The following is a 16147-nucleotide window of genomic DNA, read 5'->3' as shown; positions in this document are numbered from 1 at the left end:
TGCCTGCAGGGGATGGGAGTGTTAGGGAAGGGAAAACTGCCAAGAGGCACAGGGAAACTTTCAGGGACTACGGATACTTTCATCAGCTTGATGTGGGGACAGTCTCACAGGTATATGCTTATTTCAAAACATCAGACTGTATACTTTAAATATGTGTAAAGTGTTAGTTGCTCAGTTGTGTCTGACTTTGCAACCCCATGGACTGTAGCCCTCCAGGCTCCTCTGTCCATGGAATTCTCCAGGCAAGAATACTGGGTTGGTTTCCATTCCCTTATCCAGGAGATCTTCTCAATCCAGAGATTGAACCCAGGTATCCTTCATTGCAGGCAGATTCTTTACCGTCTAAGCCACCAGGGAAACCCTTAAATATGTGTAGTTTACTGTATGTCATGTATAGTCAGTATGGCTGTAAAAAATTAGGTCCAATAGGTAGAATTTCCAAGGAGTTAAATTCAGCACAAAATAAGAATGGACATTTTAATCTCTCATTTTCTCTCTGTTAAGATGTACTGCTTGGAGGTACATGTCCAGGCTGGTCATGTACCTTGTTTGAAGGTGGTCATGCTGGGCTGGAGTGTTCTCATCAGTTAACTCAGCCCTCAGGTACCAATGCCTACCTCTTCAGCCTCATATATTGTTGTTCTTCTTTGTACTCACTATGCTCCAATCACCCAGGTCTTTCCTCTTTTCCTCAGATTTGCCACATTCTTTCTTTATCTTGACACCTTGTAAAACCTTGCTGCCTGGAAGGCCTTTGTCTTTTACACATGGCTGACTAACCCCCCAGCTTAAGTCTCATGGGAAACATTACTTCTTCAAGGAGGCCTCTAGGAGTTCCATATATGGAGCTATAGGTTAAAGCCTCCTTAACTCATACAGTTTTGACTTCTAACTTTTGCAAGATTATTTGATTGACAGCTCCCTTCCCCAATAGACTGAAGCTTTAGGAGGGAAGAACCTATATTTATTTTGGACAACATATTATCCCCAGTGACTAGCATAGAGTTTGTCACTTATTCTGCTCTTAATAGAGATATGTTTAATGAATGCATATGCAGGAGAGATTTTTTTTTTTTTTTTTGCATGACCATTTGTTAGAAAATAGAGATTTAATTCTAGAGTTAAGGAAGGCTGAATCTGAGAAATTAGGATCCTTCTAAAACAATGTATTTGGGAGTCTGTTAGGATTTGAGTTAGAGCTTGAATTTAGTGGATTTAGAGAAACACTTCCAGACTGATTACTTACAAAGATAATTCTCCAATTTTTATACTACACATAGACTCCAGAAACTCAATTACATTTACTCATTGCTGGTAGAATCTCTTCATCCATATGGCCCACCATAACTTAAACAGAAAATTTATCACCTAGAATTCAATGACTCTCCACATCCATATTTCAAATCAATCCAAAAAAACAACCATCCAAACAAAAGTAAGCAAAGCAAAACTCATTTCTTGCCTATCTTTCCAGATGTTAGATTCTTAGCATATATCATAGTGCCTGGTGATAGCAGCCAATAAAGAAGCTCCAATACTTTGGCCACTTGATGCAAAGAGCTGACTTATTGGAAAAGACCCCGATGATGAAAAATTTAGGCCAAGAGGAGAAGGAGACGACGAGGATGAGATGGTTGGATGGTATCACAGACTCAGTGGACATGAGTTTGAGCAAAGTCAAGGAGATAGTGACGGACAGAGAAGCCTGGCGTGCTGCAGTTCATTGGGTTGCAAAGAATCTTATACTACTTAGCGACTGAAAGACAACAACAACAATGAAAACCCATGTCATATGTGAATGTAGAGGAAATACCTGAAAATAGAAGGATAAACCATATTCTATTTCAAGGTCCCTTAAAGGCTTCTGGGTGTTTAATTAATATATTTCATTACAATCCTCATGCCTAGCACACCACCAGATACTTAGCTGTTGCTAGGCTGGTTGAGAAAATTTACTGAAAACACACTGAGAGGCTCTAGAATAGGGAATGGGAAACAGAAACAGAGAAAGGGCAAGAAGTATGTATACCTAGCAGTTCTCAGCAAAGAGTGGTAGTAATTTCACGATGTATATATAAAAAGGCCAAATGTGGGATTCTGGGAATAGAAGCATTTAAAATGAAGGCTTAAAGAAGACAATGAAGGACACTCAGAAGACACCCAAGACAGCATTGTCCAAGATGTCATATGCTGCGCGAAGGGTCTATAATATCAGAAGTGAAAAGGTATCATTAAATTTATCAATCAAAATACATTAGCATTTATGGTGGATAATTTCTGCAATAGGGTAAAAGCATGTTAGGATGAACTGAGGAGTGGATGAGGATTGAGGAACTGAAGATATGAAGATGGAATGATCTGATGAGGTTTGGCTCATGTAAGAAAAAGAGCAGAGCTAGTGGTATAAGTAGGAGAATTTTGTGTACTATTTTTATAAAGATGAAAATGGCTATGTTTTAAGGGAATCTGTATATTAAATTTCTGTCAAACTTGGTTGAATGATGATGTGGTAAGAATAAAACAATGCAATATATAACATGAGGTAGGCTCTTACTATGGGCCACATACTCTGTTCAACACTTTTAAATGTATTATATCATGCAGTCCTCAAAATAACACTAAGAGGTAGGTTTAATTTTTAGCCCTATTTTACAGATGAGGCAAGTGAGATGCAGAGACATTAACTGACTTGTCCCAGGCAGGCCACATGGTTAGAAAGTGGATTATACTACATAATTCATGACCATGCAGGCTAAGGTTACTTAGGTGCAGACATTCACAGCAGAAAAACTTTTCATATGAAGAAAATTATTTTTTCCATGAACCAAAACCATGCATATATATTTTAAATGGTCAATTATCTTCAACCCAAATATAACTTGTTTTGAAAAACTAATACTAGTAGATAAAAATTGTCAATGTCTTCATGTTTTATTGACTTCTTACTTGTATAGTATGAGTAAAAACAACAAGCCAAAACCAAAAGTAGAAATAAAAACCTTTCATGTCCTATTGTGAAGGGCTGTATGTTACCACAATGTAAGAAAGAACATTGAATAACTAAATACAGACAAGAATATTTTCTAGGAAGTCCATTTATATCACATAAAAAACCTGTTTCTCAGGAAGAACAATTTAAGCATTAATTAGGCCTGTTATAACTTTCTTAGAGTTGTTTTCTTTTCAGAACAATGATAAAGAACATCATTATAATCTCCTCCACGGGATTTTTTTTTAACTGTAAAAGCCAACTGATGCTTTACTTAATCTTCTTTGTTCACTGTGACATTCTATTTTTTTTTGTAGTATATGCTAATGGGTACACTTTTACTATAGTCTTAAAACATTTACCTATATGAACATAGAGATCAGATTTTGAAAATCACATCATGTCATGTAATTTATAGGATGTTCACGATTGCTGTGAAAACCTGCTTCTGGAAGGACTCTGAAAAGGACTCTAGCCACGTTGCAATGCATGAATAATCAAGTTTAGTCTTAGTCCTCCCTAACTTTTCTGGTGAGAAGATACAGAAGCCGCTACTTCTCTTAATCCACAATTTGTATAGAGTGGACTCAACCAAGTGGTGCCAGAGTGATCGGGGTGACTTGTGTATTTTAACTATGGAAGATCATATGGAGCTAAAGACTAAAAAGACTTCCTCTTTTTCCCACCCTCTTGTATGCTCTTTATTCTACTGTGCTTACATAATTGGGAGCTGCATTGAGCATGTGAAGAGAACATAGAACTTGAAGAGGGAGGAGAGACTACCAGCTGGTGACTGAACATGGCTGGGATGGTGTGCTATGCTGGAAACCCTGGAGGCCACCACTGGGTCAGAGGGGACCACTTCAGACATGTTTCATCATAAAGAAACTGTCACACTATTAATATACTTTCCTAAAATAATTTAACTTTTTTCCCCATAAGATTAAACATTAATTTTCTGAAAGAATTTCTGGTAATAGAAACTTTTAGATTGCTATCTCTTTGAAAAATGTGAGATATATATGTATATATACATACATACATACATACACACACACATATTATCAGAGGGTCTTATTAAATTGTAAATTCTGTTTCTGTAGGTTTGGAGTGAGTTCCAAGTTCCAAGTTTCTGCCTTTGTGACAAGCTTCCAGATGGTGCTAAGGTTGCCGACTACACTTAGAATAACAAAGATTTAAGCACCGGAGAAGGCAATGGCACCCCACTCCAGTACTCTTGCCTAGAAAATCCCATGGATGGAGGAGCCTGGTGGGCTGCAGTCCATGGGGTCGCTAAGAGTTGGACACGACTGAGCAATTTCACTTTCACTTTTCACTTTCAACCGATGTTCTTGCCTGGAGAATCCCAGGGACGGAGAAGCCTGGTGGGCTGTCGTCTATGGGGTCGCACAGAGTCGGACACGACTGAAGTGATTTAGCAGCAAGCGTTGGTAGGGATGAATTTCTTCTTATCTTAGAAATGCCTTCTGCAAAGTAGATTTCTTCCAGACAAATAATTTCCTGCTTTTTATTATTAGACTGCAATATTTTGGCCCTTTAAAGCTCTACTTACAAAAATGTTATATGTGAAAACACAAGAGTAGTTTTCTGATGAAGTAGTAATGAGATTGGAAATAAATCTTAGGATGCAAGCACACCATAGGGAACAGGGCTTTGTCCATGGGATTTGATGCTCAGAAAATGGATTTGCTCAGAAAGGTGCCTTGTTCTTGCCTAACATGCACTGAGGGCTTTATCTCTATCTCAAAGGTAAATGGTTCCTTTTAAAACTCCAAACATGTAGCTGCTATTCCTAAATGGGTGTATTTTATATGACATCTCTTAATTGTTTGTTTAACAGCTCTGATTAGGACTCTTAATAGCTGTTAACATGTTTGCTCAGTATAATTTGTAAGTTCTTTATGGTGAAGGCTGGTTTATCTTTCTTCGCAGCAGGGCATCAGGTGCCATTATAAGGATCATTGCCACCATTAATTATTTCCATAAGCGTGAATCTCCCTACAGTGAGCTGTTCTAAATAGGGGCCCTTGATTCTCAGCAGGGCCAGCTGTATGCAGAAGCTGAGTATGTGGTGACCCCCTGTGAAGCATGATTTGAGGTGTGCCATAAAGTTCCCATGGCCACCAAACAGTCCCCTCCAGAGGTCTGACACAGTGCCCTGAATTTTCACTTTAGGTGCAGGCACATTTAATTGGAGCCTGTCTGTGTAAAAATACCTGGGAGGTGACAGAGGGTTGCTGGGTGCTACTCTTTTCTCATTATTTTTCATTAAATGAGATTAACCATATTAGTAGTAAATTACCTATTTACGGTGGTCTATATGTTTAAAATCTCCTTCACATACATTGAGAGAAATTATCAATACTCAATGCAAAGCTACAAATTAGGCAGGTGAGAGGATAGTATCAATATTTGTGCTTTAACAATGGAAAGAGCTTGAACTTGAAGAACTATTTCTTAAAATCTAATCAAGTGGTTTTTATGCCAGATCAAGTAGTATAGCCTAGGGTTAAGCGTATGCCTGTAGAAGTTTGGTAGAATTGGGTTTAAACTACATCTTAGCTGCCTAAGTATGTATAACTTTCTTCACCTAAAAATGGAGATTAAATATTATGCAGATAGGAGAGTAAAAGGTAATATATTTATAAGCGCATAAACTAGTGAAAGTGAAGTCGCTCAATCGTGTCTGACTCTTTGTGACCCCATGGAAGGTAGCCTACCAGGCTCCTCTCTCCATGGGATTCTCCAGGCAAGAATACTGAAGTGGGTTGCCATTTCCTTCTCCAGGGAGTCTTCCTGACCCAGGGATCGAACCAGGGTCTCCCGCATTGCAGGCAGATGCTTTAATCTCTGAGACAGTAGCCAGCACTTTGTAAGCTAGATTGGCCCCCAAAATAAATTTCATAACATGTATAAATCACCATAGTATGAATTAGGCAGAGTATAATTTTTTAAATCTGTATTTTTGTGGTCTAATGCAGTAAAAGGTCATGGATATTATTTTTATTTGCATTAAGCAATAATCTCAGAAAAAGCTTAGGTCTTGTTGTCAAAAGATATGTTTGAGACCCAGTTAAGTCCTTCAATAGCTGTGTGACTGAAACTAGTCTTTGAGCTTTTTGAGTCCTCCTCTCCCACCTTCCAATTTGAAAACACTAGATGATGATATCTTATTCATCACTGTGAGGATGAAATTACCTCATGAAGATGGAACTACTGTGGAAATTGTAGTATTATTTAGACAGACTGGTATTAAACTCCACAGTTTTCATCAAGTAATCTAGAAGTTAAAGGGCTTGGTGGAGGTCAAAATGGAAACTTTTGCCTGTAAAGAATAAGCCAAAGTCCTTGAAATGTAAACAACAACGTACTAGAAAACTAGCAAACAGAATTCAAACTGGCTTAAGAATACTAACCTCAGGCAACTAATTTGGCAAAGAGTTCTAGAGAAGTAAAACGTGTGGGGCTGGCATGGGTTTTAGTGTAGCAGAGTAGCACAACTTTCAAATGATATTTTGAAATGTGACAAGATTTTTAAAATAGGGATCTTAAAGTATTAGACACAATTCAGATAAACCCATGATCATAACGATTCCTTTTCATTCTTACCACATAGATGGACAAACTACACTCCAGGTCTCAGAAATGTGTGCCACCACACTGCAAAATATACGGTTACAATTTAAGTCCAAAGTAGTCTCAAAGTTTCTGTGAATTCATTAGTAAGAGGAGTATTGGAGAGTAATTACATTTAAGTAAAAATGGAAATTATGCTGCAATGCTTAACACATACCAAAATATACTAATAAGAGAGTCTTATGTGGTTGGAGGAAGTTTAAGAATATTCCCATTAAACAAACCATCAGTGAAACAGTGAATAAGAAGGATTATCTACTGAATTCTTAAAAGATTTCCCAGAAAAAGAAGGAAAAAAGTGATCCTATGATCTCCCTTTACCAATCCATTTTGATAAAGGGTTAATCTGTTTAAGCAATGTAAAACACCTGCAGTATTTTCATAGTGCTTTATTGTTTTCAAAGACAAAAGGGAATTTAGATATTTCTTTTTGTCACAGGTTAGGCGTCCAGAAAGGTTTAACTGTCCATGGTAACGCACAATTGGAGGCACTGTTGGTCTTCCCACCCAATCTGAAGTTTTCTAGCTAAGGCACCGACTTTTAATACCAGCACTTAGTCCATGTACCAATTCTAAGAGCAAGACAGAGAAGGTGCTATTAAATGTTTAGTTGAGTGAAGAAATGGAAACTAAACATTGAATGCTATGTTCCAACTCAAAAGATTAGTAGGTGATAGAGTCAATGGTCAGATTCAGGTCTTCAGACCTCTGCTTTTATCTTATTTCTATAAATTCCAAAATCTTAATTGTAATGTCTTCCAGAGTTAAATATGCTCATATTTGTGATTTTCATAAGAAGCACATTATTGAAAAATCATTTCAAATTTATTATTTAATGAATAATGTCAGAAATCCACAGATCTGTACAAGGATCTTAATAATTAGATGACTACTGCAGGTTTACTACTGAAACTGGAAAACAGATCTCTGTTGTTGTTGGCTGAAAATGCAGTTTCCAACTCCATCTGTCCACACCCACTGATTAAAAACACCAGATTTTCTGAAGGCATGGAATCAAGTAATTCCTCACTGAATTGGGCTCTGACCAGTACTGATAAACATGTATAAAATTACAGTGTACTTTTGAAACTGGGGCACAATACCTACAATTGAAGTAATAATTCAGAATAACAATATCCCCTATGAGGTTTAGGTAGTACATAAACATGGCACTGCTTACTGGAATTCATGAATAAAACACCAAAAATTATAATTTTATAAAGCTATAGGTGAAAAGACAGCCCCTGGAGACACACAGTACATAGGAAGCTAGACAGGGATGTATTTGTATATCCACATAAAACCACAAATCTTAGTTGTTCTATCACATTAGTTTCCATTTGTTGAAGCTGTACGACATCAAAGTTGTGATGTCCCTATATATTGCATTTAGCAGGAATGTAACAGACTATGTGAAGAAATCAAAGTGAGAGTTTCTAAGTAGTTTCCTGGCAATTGAGACAGCAGGCTCTTTCATCTGTTCTGTAACTGTAGCAATGCATTGATTTAAACTCCTTCTGAGATTTCAAATGCTTTTATACTCTTAGGTCTCTCAAGCAGCTTTTTTTTTTTTTTTTCAAAGTGATAAAATTCTAGCATTCAACAGAATACCATTTTGTTTCCCCCAAAAGGAGAGGGCTTATTGCAGCTTTGTTACTAACCTGCACAGGATCACTAAGTAAAATAGCTGTCCAAATGCCATCCTATTAAGAAATCTGGGTTTGGGTTCAGTTTTCTACATTCTGACCATAGCAAATAGGAAAGGGGGCAAAAAGGACAACAAACAAATAGCCCCACAGAAATTGTTTTTTTCAGTTTCAACTCAGGAAAAGCCTAATGAATAAGAAGTTAAGCTTATTAATTTTGTCAGTTAACTGCTACTCACTGATAAATCCTAAAGGTATAAGAGTCACTTTGTTTTGTATATTCATCTATTTCATTGTAGATTACATTATTTATCCTCTTATCTAATCCTTAAAATTATATATTTTCTGAAAAATTCTAAGTGTCTAAATACCTCCTTTTTCCCAGTCAAGAATGAGTTTTATGGCGCTTGAAAGGTTATTTTTCAATATCCATCTGTGGTCATTCTCTTTCTGATGAATTTCTTTTTTTTTTTTAATTAATTAATTTATTTATTTTTAATTTTTACTTTACAATTCTGTATTGGTTTTGGCATAGATTGACATGAATCCACCACAGGTGTACATGCGTTCCCAAACATGAACCCCCCTCCTATCCCCCTCCCCACAACATGTCTCTGGGTCATCCCCGCGCGTCAGCCCCAAGCGTGTCATATCCTGCATCAGACATAGACTGGCATTTCGATTCTTACACGATATTATACATGTTTCAATGCCATTCTCCCAAATCATCACACCCTCTCCCCCTCCCTCTGAGTCCAAAAGTCCGCTATACACATCTGTGTCTTTTTTGCTGTCCTGCATACAGGGTCAACATTGCCATCTGATGAATTTCTTAACCCACAATTCAGCTGAATACAGACTAAGAGTATGAAGTGTTTCCAAGGTATGTTATACTGGGATCCAGACCACATTTGCCAACCAGAATATATTCATCTATTCTCGAACTATTTTCTCAAAGGCAGCACAGGTGATGGGTCACCCACTTGACTGTTATTCAGAATAGCACGTGGAACTGATCTTACTCATACTTTGTTGATGACACAACTTGACTAAAGATGGCCTGGGCTGATTAATTCCTCATGTGAGGCCACTTTTTTTTTTTTTTTAAATCCATGTCACATGGCATGTGGGATCTTAGTTCCTTGACCAGGGATTGAACCTGTGCCCCTGGCAGAGAAAGTGCAGTCTTTACTGGAGCACCAGGGAAGTCACCAGCCTCAGCTGATTAGTCAAAGGGATATGTCTTGCAGGTGAGATCGCCTCTGTCCCCCTCCTTGTCTCATCCATGACAAAGTCAGCTCCAGGTGAACTCAGATCTCAATTATGACCTGAACCAAGAAATAAGAAGAAGAAGAACCACATAGAGACACAGCACCTCTGTTTGCCTTTTATGAGGGGCTAGAGAGAAAATGAGTGAGCCAGGCACAACACGCAGGGCCAAAGAATGGTGACCTCTGTCCTGCCTCTTCAAGACACAACTGTGACGACCCCGCGTCCTCACAGACATAAACACAAGACTAAAAGTAAGACCCGGAGTCTTCTGTGCATCAGGGTCTTATGCAGCCCATTCTTTGGTTAGGGGCTATGGCTGCAGTTTGAGGAAGCTTGGTCACTTTTGCTTCAGAAGCAGTAGATTTTCTCCTAAAAAACCTCTCACCATCCTGGGCTATTGCTGTGGTGCAGCATCAGTTACCACAGTAATTTTCAATGACTCCGCGGCAGCACAGGTGGTGGTGCAAGGGTTTCATGCAGCATTGTGCAAGCTCAGCACCTCCCACGATCAAAGTGCGGCAAGAAAAGGAAACTAAATATCTAAACAATAGCTGTCAGATGACTAAAATCCTTAATTTTAGGCAATCTCTCTTTTTCAACAGAGTCAACACAGCTGTGAAAACTTGATTTACGATATCATTTACTAAAATACCACATGGGGTTTGGATGACAGAAAGAGAATAAGTCATAAAGCCAAGAAAGGAAACGTCTATTGGGCAAATTATCTCATGGAAATTTTTTTCTGAACCTTGAAGATGAACAAAGGTATGTGGATGCTCAACAATATAAGCAGACATTCATCATTCTAAGAAAAACGGACTATTTGCCTGCAACGAGAAAAATGTTAACCTGAAAATTAGCATATTAAACAATACTGTCCCCTTCTGAACTCAAAGGATTCATAATTCAGGAGTTGATTTTATGCTTAATTTATTAATTGGTAAAAACACAAATTTGTGAGAGTGGTCTGTAACTGTTATCAGTGAGTCAAGAATCTTGACTGAGTTGCCTGTGTAGTCTGGGACAGAAAATTAGACAAAGTTCAGCTGATTAAGAGTAAGTACTTATGAAAGGGAAAGTTTCTCAGCCATGTCCGACTCTTTGTGACCCCATGGAATGTAGTCCATGGAATTTTCCAGGCCAGAATACTGGAGTGGGTAGCCTTTCACTCTCCCAGGGCATCTTCCCAACCCAGGGATCAAAGCCAGGTCTCCTGCATCGCAGGTGGATTCTTTACCAGGTGAGCCACAAAGGAAGCCCAAGAATACTGGAGCCTATCCCTTCTCCAGTGGATCTTTCCGACCCAGGCGGATTCTTTACTGAGTTATCAGGGAAGACCTAAGTACTTACAAAGTGCTATAGAAAAAAATCCTACCAATATCCAAGTTAATATAGTGAAAGCACTTGTATGTACTGATGGAAGTTTGGAAAAGCAAAGCAAAAAGGTTTATATTTTTTAAAAGATGTGTTCTTTTTACACATTAAAGACCTAAAGACAAAGAGCATTAAAGACATTCTTAATTCCTTTACAATACAGCTGGAAAACATGAGGCACACAGAGTTTGTGACTTTGTGGAAAAATCAGGGAAATAAACTGAATGCTTGTTTTTTTTTTAATTATTATTAATTTAATGAAGACAAGAACCTAAAGACAAAAGGCCTGGCTTTCAGCTTCCAAAAATGGATCATTGGAATATGGTTACAGATGAATAACTGAAATGATCAAACAAGCAGTTTTATTTCTGCATTTCTCACTAAAAGGGCATATATTTTATGATGTGTGGAGTATGAGAATTAACCTGAGGGAAAATTACCAACACCATGAAAAATTCTAGGCTGAGGGGTTTAGGATACTCCAAGGTGATCATATGATTTACCATCAAAATTGTGACACTTGAGGGTAAATGGGGAAATTAGTAATGAAAACTCCAGGACAATCAGCATAAATTAAAACTGTCCTGGAGAAATCTAGGTCTATGATTTTCTTACTTATTAGATGGCTTTCTTCCCTGTGTTTATATTGGAGGAAGATTTTTACTTATCCTCTTAGAATGCATTCTAAGATGTTTTGTTACTTTTGGCTTGGTTAAATATTCTGGTCCTTCAGGTACTTATGCAGACCTCAGAACAAAACACTGGATTGAAGTCACATGGCCTTCAATGCTTAGGTAGGATTTTGGAATCTTGGATACCTGATCTGATCTAGAGAAGCCGAGGTATAAAGGGGCACTCTTGGCTGCCAAGGGTCTTTTTGCATAAAAAGAACTCAAGAAGTATAGAAACCAGTAAGGACTGTCTTAAATCTGAATCTTGTAGGCCAAACAAAACCATCCTTAAGGGTGGAAAAATCTGATGTACTTTACATATTTAATAGTCTGTTCTTTTTTACTATCATTTCCTTACACTTTACCCAAATTCTTTTAGGCTTACTGCATTTTAAAATTCATTTAATAGTTATTACATTTCAAGCACTGTGCTTAAAAAAGTTCATTTAAATATCACAATAACACCATGAAATAATTCTATTATTTTCTTCAATAGACACATGGGAGAGAGTCGGATTGGTTCAAAATTGGGAAAGGAGTATGACAAGGCTCTATGTTGTCATCCTGCTTATTTAACATATACGCAGAGTAAATCATGAGAAATGCCAGACTGGATGGATCACAAACTCGAAGAGCTGACTCATTGAAAAAGACCCTGATGATGGATAAGACTGAGGGCAGGAGAGGAAGAGGATGACAGAGAATGAGATGATTGCATAGCATCACTGACTCAAAAAACATGAATTTGAGCAAACTCCTGGAGACAGTGGAGCATGGAGGAGCCTGGGGTGCTGCAGTCCATGGGGGTCACAAAGCACTGGACCATGACTTAGTGACTGAACAACAACAGGGAGTCAGAGAACTAAGGACCTTGACTAAGATCATACAGCTAATAAATAGCAGAACAAAAGTTCAAATCCTGAGTCTATCTGCTTCTAGATCCCTTTCTCAAAATTCCTGTGTACTCTTGCTTTTCTGTTGTAACCACTACAATAACTCATGCAGAAACAGGGATAAATAAATAACTGTGTGTGTGTGCTCAGACGGTAAGGAGTCTGCCTGCAGCACAGGAGACCTGGGTTCGATCGCTGGGTCAGGAAGATCCCCTGGAGAAGGGAATGGCAACCTACTCCAGTATTCTTGCCTGGAGAATCCCATGGACAGAGGACCCTGGCGGGGCTACAGCCCGTGGGATCTCAAAGAGTCAGACATGACTGAACGACTAGCACACACATATACATATATTATGAAGTATATGAATACATATACTATTTATCTATCTATCTATCTAAAATAGAACTCTTGTGAGGACTGTATTGAATAAAATGGCATGTATCTAGTTCAGTATCTAAAGTACATGTATAGCAGGTATCATTGCCCAGATTTCACTCTTCAGCTTCCGGAGACACAGTAAAAAGATAGGTGCTATAGCTGTTTTGTTCATCACTGCACATTCACATAAAGATTTGTGGTTGGCATGTGATTTGTTCATTGAATAAATGAATGAAATAAGATAAAGATATGAGAGTAATAGCAATCAATGACAAGCAGAGTTCTCTTTCATTTTCTGTTAATAACACATTTTCTCTTCCTCTACTTACACAAATACATCATAATTCAGAATTCACACCAACCCACAATAAGATATTATTTTAATTCCTACTATATTAGAGTCTGTGCTATTCACTGCCCCATTAAACATTAACTTCTTCGCATTATCACTTAACTCTTTTGGGGGGTATCAATGTCTTTCTAGTATGCAAAGAAGCAGCTCTGCTTCTTTAACATTCTTTCTGATAATCAACATACTGTTTGTCACAGCCAAACTTGGCCTGTATATGGATTATTGCTTATCTGGGAGTCCCACTCTAGATACCTGAAACTTGACAGCAGCTGTCATTTAATTTTTCTCTTCTAGTAGTCTCTTATAATAACAACTGGATACATAATGGATATAATAACAGCTGGATATGTAATTTATTTATCATGTCCAATTTATGTAATGTTCTAAAATACTAATTTTCACTTGTATATGTATATATGTTGAAATATTCATATAGAGCAGTCTAGATTTTAGCCATTGGTGAAGAATAGATAAAATAGAGCCAAGAGAAGTTAAGGGAAAGGTTTCTGTGCTTTTCTGTCCCTGGGTTTTTTAATTTAATTTTTTCATTTCTGCAACACACACATCCAGGTCAGGCCAGTGTCTCTTTGGATCAGGACCAATATTTCCATTTTAAAGAATTCTTTCTCTTTGATTATTTCAAATTTATACTTTAAATTTAAAGTTAAGAACTTTATCAACTTCCTCTAAACAGTTCAAGGTAAATAATCAAATTTACTATTGAACAGATTTGTGGAAATATTGGCATTTAATACATTTTGCCCTCCTTTAATATGTATCCTGCAAAATTGCTGCATCTTCCCAGTAAAGACCTTTTCTATTTGCTTGGGATGTAGCCAGGAGTGTTTAATAGATCATTCTGAATTTTGATCATAAGAGAGCAATTTTATGACATCATTTCTTCAAAAAATGTTTTTCCCTATTACTCAAAAATTACCCACTCACTCATGTATTCTTTCATTCAATGATACTAATTTATGAACCAGTCATCTGGTTTCTTTTCAAATTCTATTATCAAACAAAACTTCTGACTGCAGTCTCCTGAGAGTATGCTGTTTGTTTTATATCTATCACAGTGAGCCTTCCTCAAAAAGATGCTGTCAGGACCAAACGAGATGAAAATTATGAAGTACTATTTACAGGAAGGCTTTCTTGCTATATGTATGACACAGTGGGTCTCATTAGAGGTAAGGATAACTATTCAAGTTCTTAATTGTGTATCTTGATGTGAAACTAGTGCCTTTTGAGTTTTGTTCCCATGATGATTAATTTCTAAGACAAGTTACTACATTGAGCCCCAGGACTAAAATGATCACTTCTATGTTCTAAGTAAGTGATTGACATATCACACACAGATGAATATATAAGATAAAATGTGAAGACCAAGAAACGAATGAATTTCAACTGTTACGCTTTGACAACATAAACTAAAATCTGATTGTTATCCCCTCTCCACATATCAATACATTGTAAGTTTTAAATCAATGATTGAATATGAACTAGACTATGTATATGAATTAAAGAAAAGATAAGTTAAACGCAGATAAGTGAATTTTATGTGTTTTACATTTCAGTCTTTCCTATGAAATGTTACAATATAAGTTCACGTATTACTTACATCCTGAAGTTGTTATAAGGAACATTCCCTAATTATATAATGCTCTAAAATGATATAGGGCTGGCTTATTTTTTTTTAACTCTCTTTAGATTATTCACATTTACTTTGTGTGTTTCAGAGACATCAGGCCTTTATATGCAACATTATTCTTTATTTAGTAAAACCAGGCATGTGCAATGTTGTCCGTGCTGAATTCACCAGTGATTAAATTGATTTTTAGCTTGCATCATTGTTTTCGAGCCCAATGATGAGTCATGGAACTTTTCTCTCACCTCATATATATTACTGCATCTGGTATCATTAGGATGGAGTTAACATCCAGGATGTAGTGACTGATTTAGGGAGATGATAATGAGATTATGGCTCATGCCCTTAAAGCATGACAACTGAAATCCTATCATTTTCCACATGAGGAAATATGCTAAATATTATAATATCTGACATGTCTATCACTGTAGGATTAAGCCAGCTATCTGAAACAGGTTTGATTTTTTGATCCTTAGACATATTGTTGTCTTTGTGTTACAAACAAAGCATAATTGATTCAGAGATAATGAGGGTTTACATTTGTAGACCCAAATTTCTAATTTCAAGAAGTTTTCAGGTCCTCTTGGTTCAAGACTATCAGCTTAAACAAAAAAACAACATCACTATTTTTCTTTCCTCTGATTTCATGGGGTGGAATCAGGGTAAGAGAGGTGTTTAACTAGGGATGTGTATGTTTCAGACCAGAAGAATCTGGTCTGAAAGTCTTCTAAAGATCCACGAGTCATAAAAACATTAAATGTGTGGGTAATTTGACCACTTAAACACAACAGAGAAGCAATATTTCTTGCATGTTTGAAGAAAATGAGTTAAGAAAATGAATGAGAATGTTTTTAAACACTGATAAATTTAGGCTTTTTCCCCCTTTGGACATTTTCCCCTTTAGACATTTAATTTATTTTTTTTTAAATATACATTTGCATCAAATTTTATTCTTTAAATTGTTTCCTCTAACACAATCTTCTGGATCTCACCTTTGGGATATATATATATGAATAATAAGGAGTAAATGAAACTGCCCTCTGACCTATTCAATACTAGATGCTTATTGTCTATTTCTACACACATATACTGATATAGACATCTATTCTCAGCATCTATCCACAAGCACTTATCTGTGTATCTACTGTGTGCCTAATACTGCCAAGCATTCATAAGAAATGGAAAAATATACATCCCAGTTGAGAGAGAAGACAAACATTTATGGGTTATACATGCATTTGAAGGCTTGGTACATTTCTGCAAAGTAGG

At 37.0% G+C, this 16147-nt stretch overlaps 1 protein-coding gene across 1 annotated transcript in view; it reads right to left on the bottom strand.

Moving 5' to 3' along the window:
- Positions 1-16147, bottom strand: part of DPYD (dihydropyrimidine dehydrogenase) — a 916336-nt gene that overhangs the window by 137832 nt on the left and 762357 nt on the right. The gene's annotated exons all lie outside the window — the stretch shown is intronic.

This window comes from Oryx dammah, unplaced genomic scaffold (genome assembly GCF_014754425.2).
Source record: "Oryx dammah isolate SB20612 unplaced genomic scaffold, SCBI_Odam_1.1 HiC_scaffold_28, whole genome shotgun sequence".
Taxonomy (NCBI): Eukaryota; Metazoa; Chordata; class Mammalia; order Artiodactyla; family Bovidae; genus Oryx; species Oryx dammah.
This window is presented reverse-complemented; position numbering and strand designations above follow the sequence as displayed.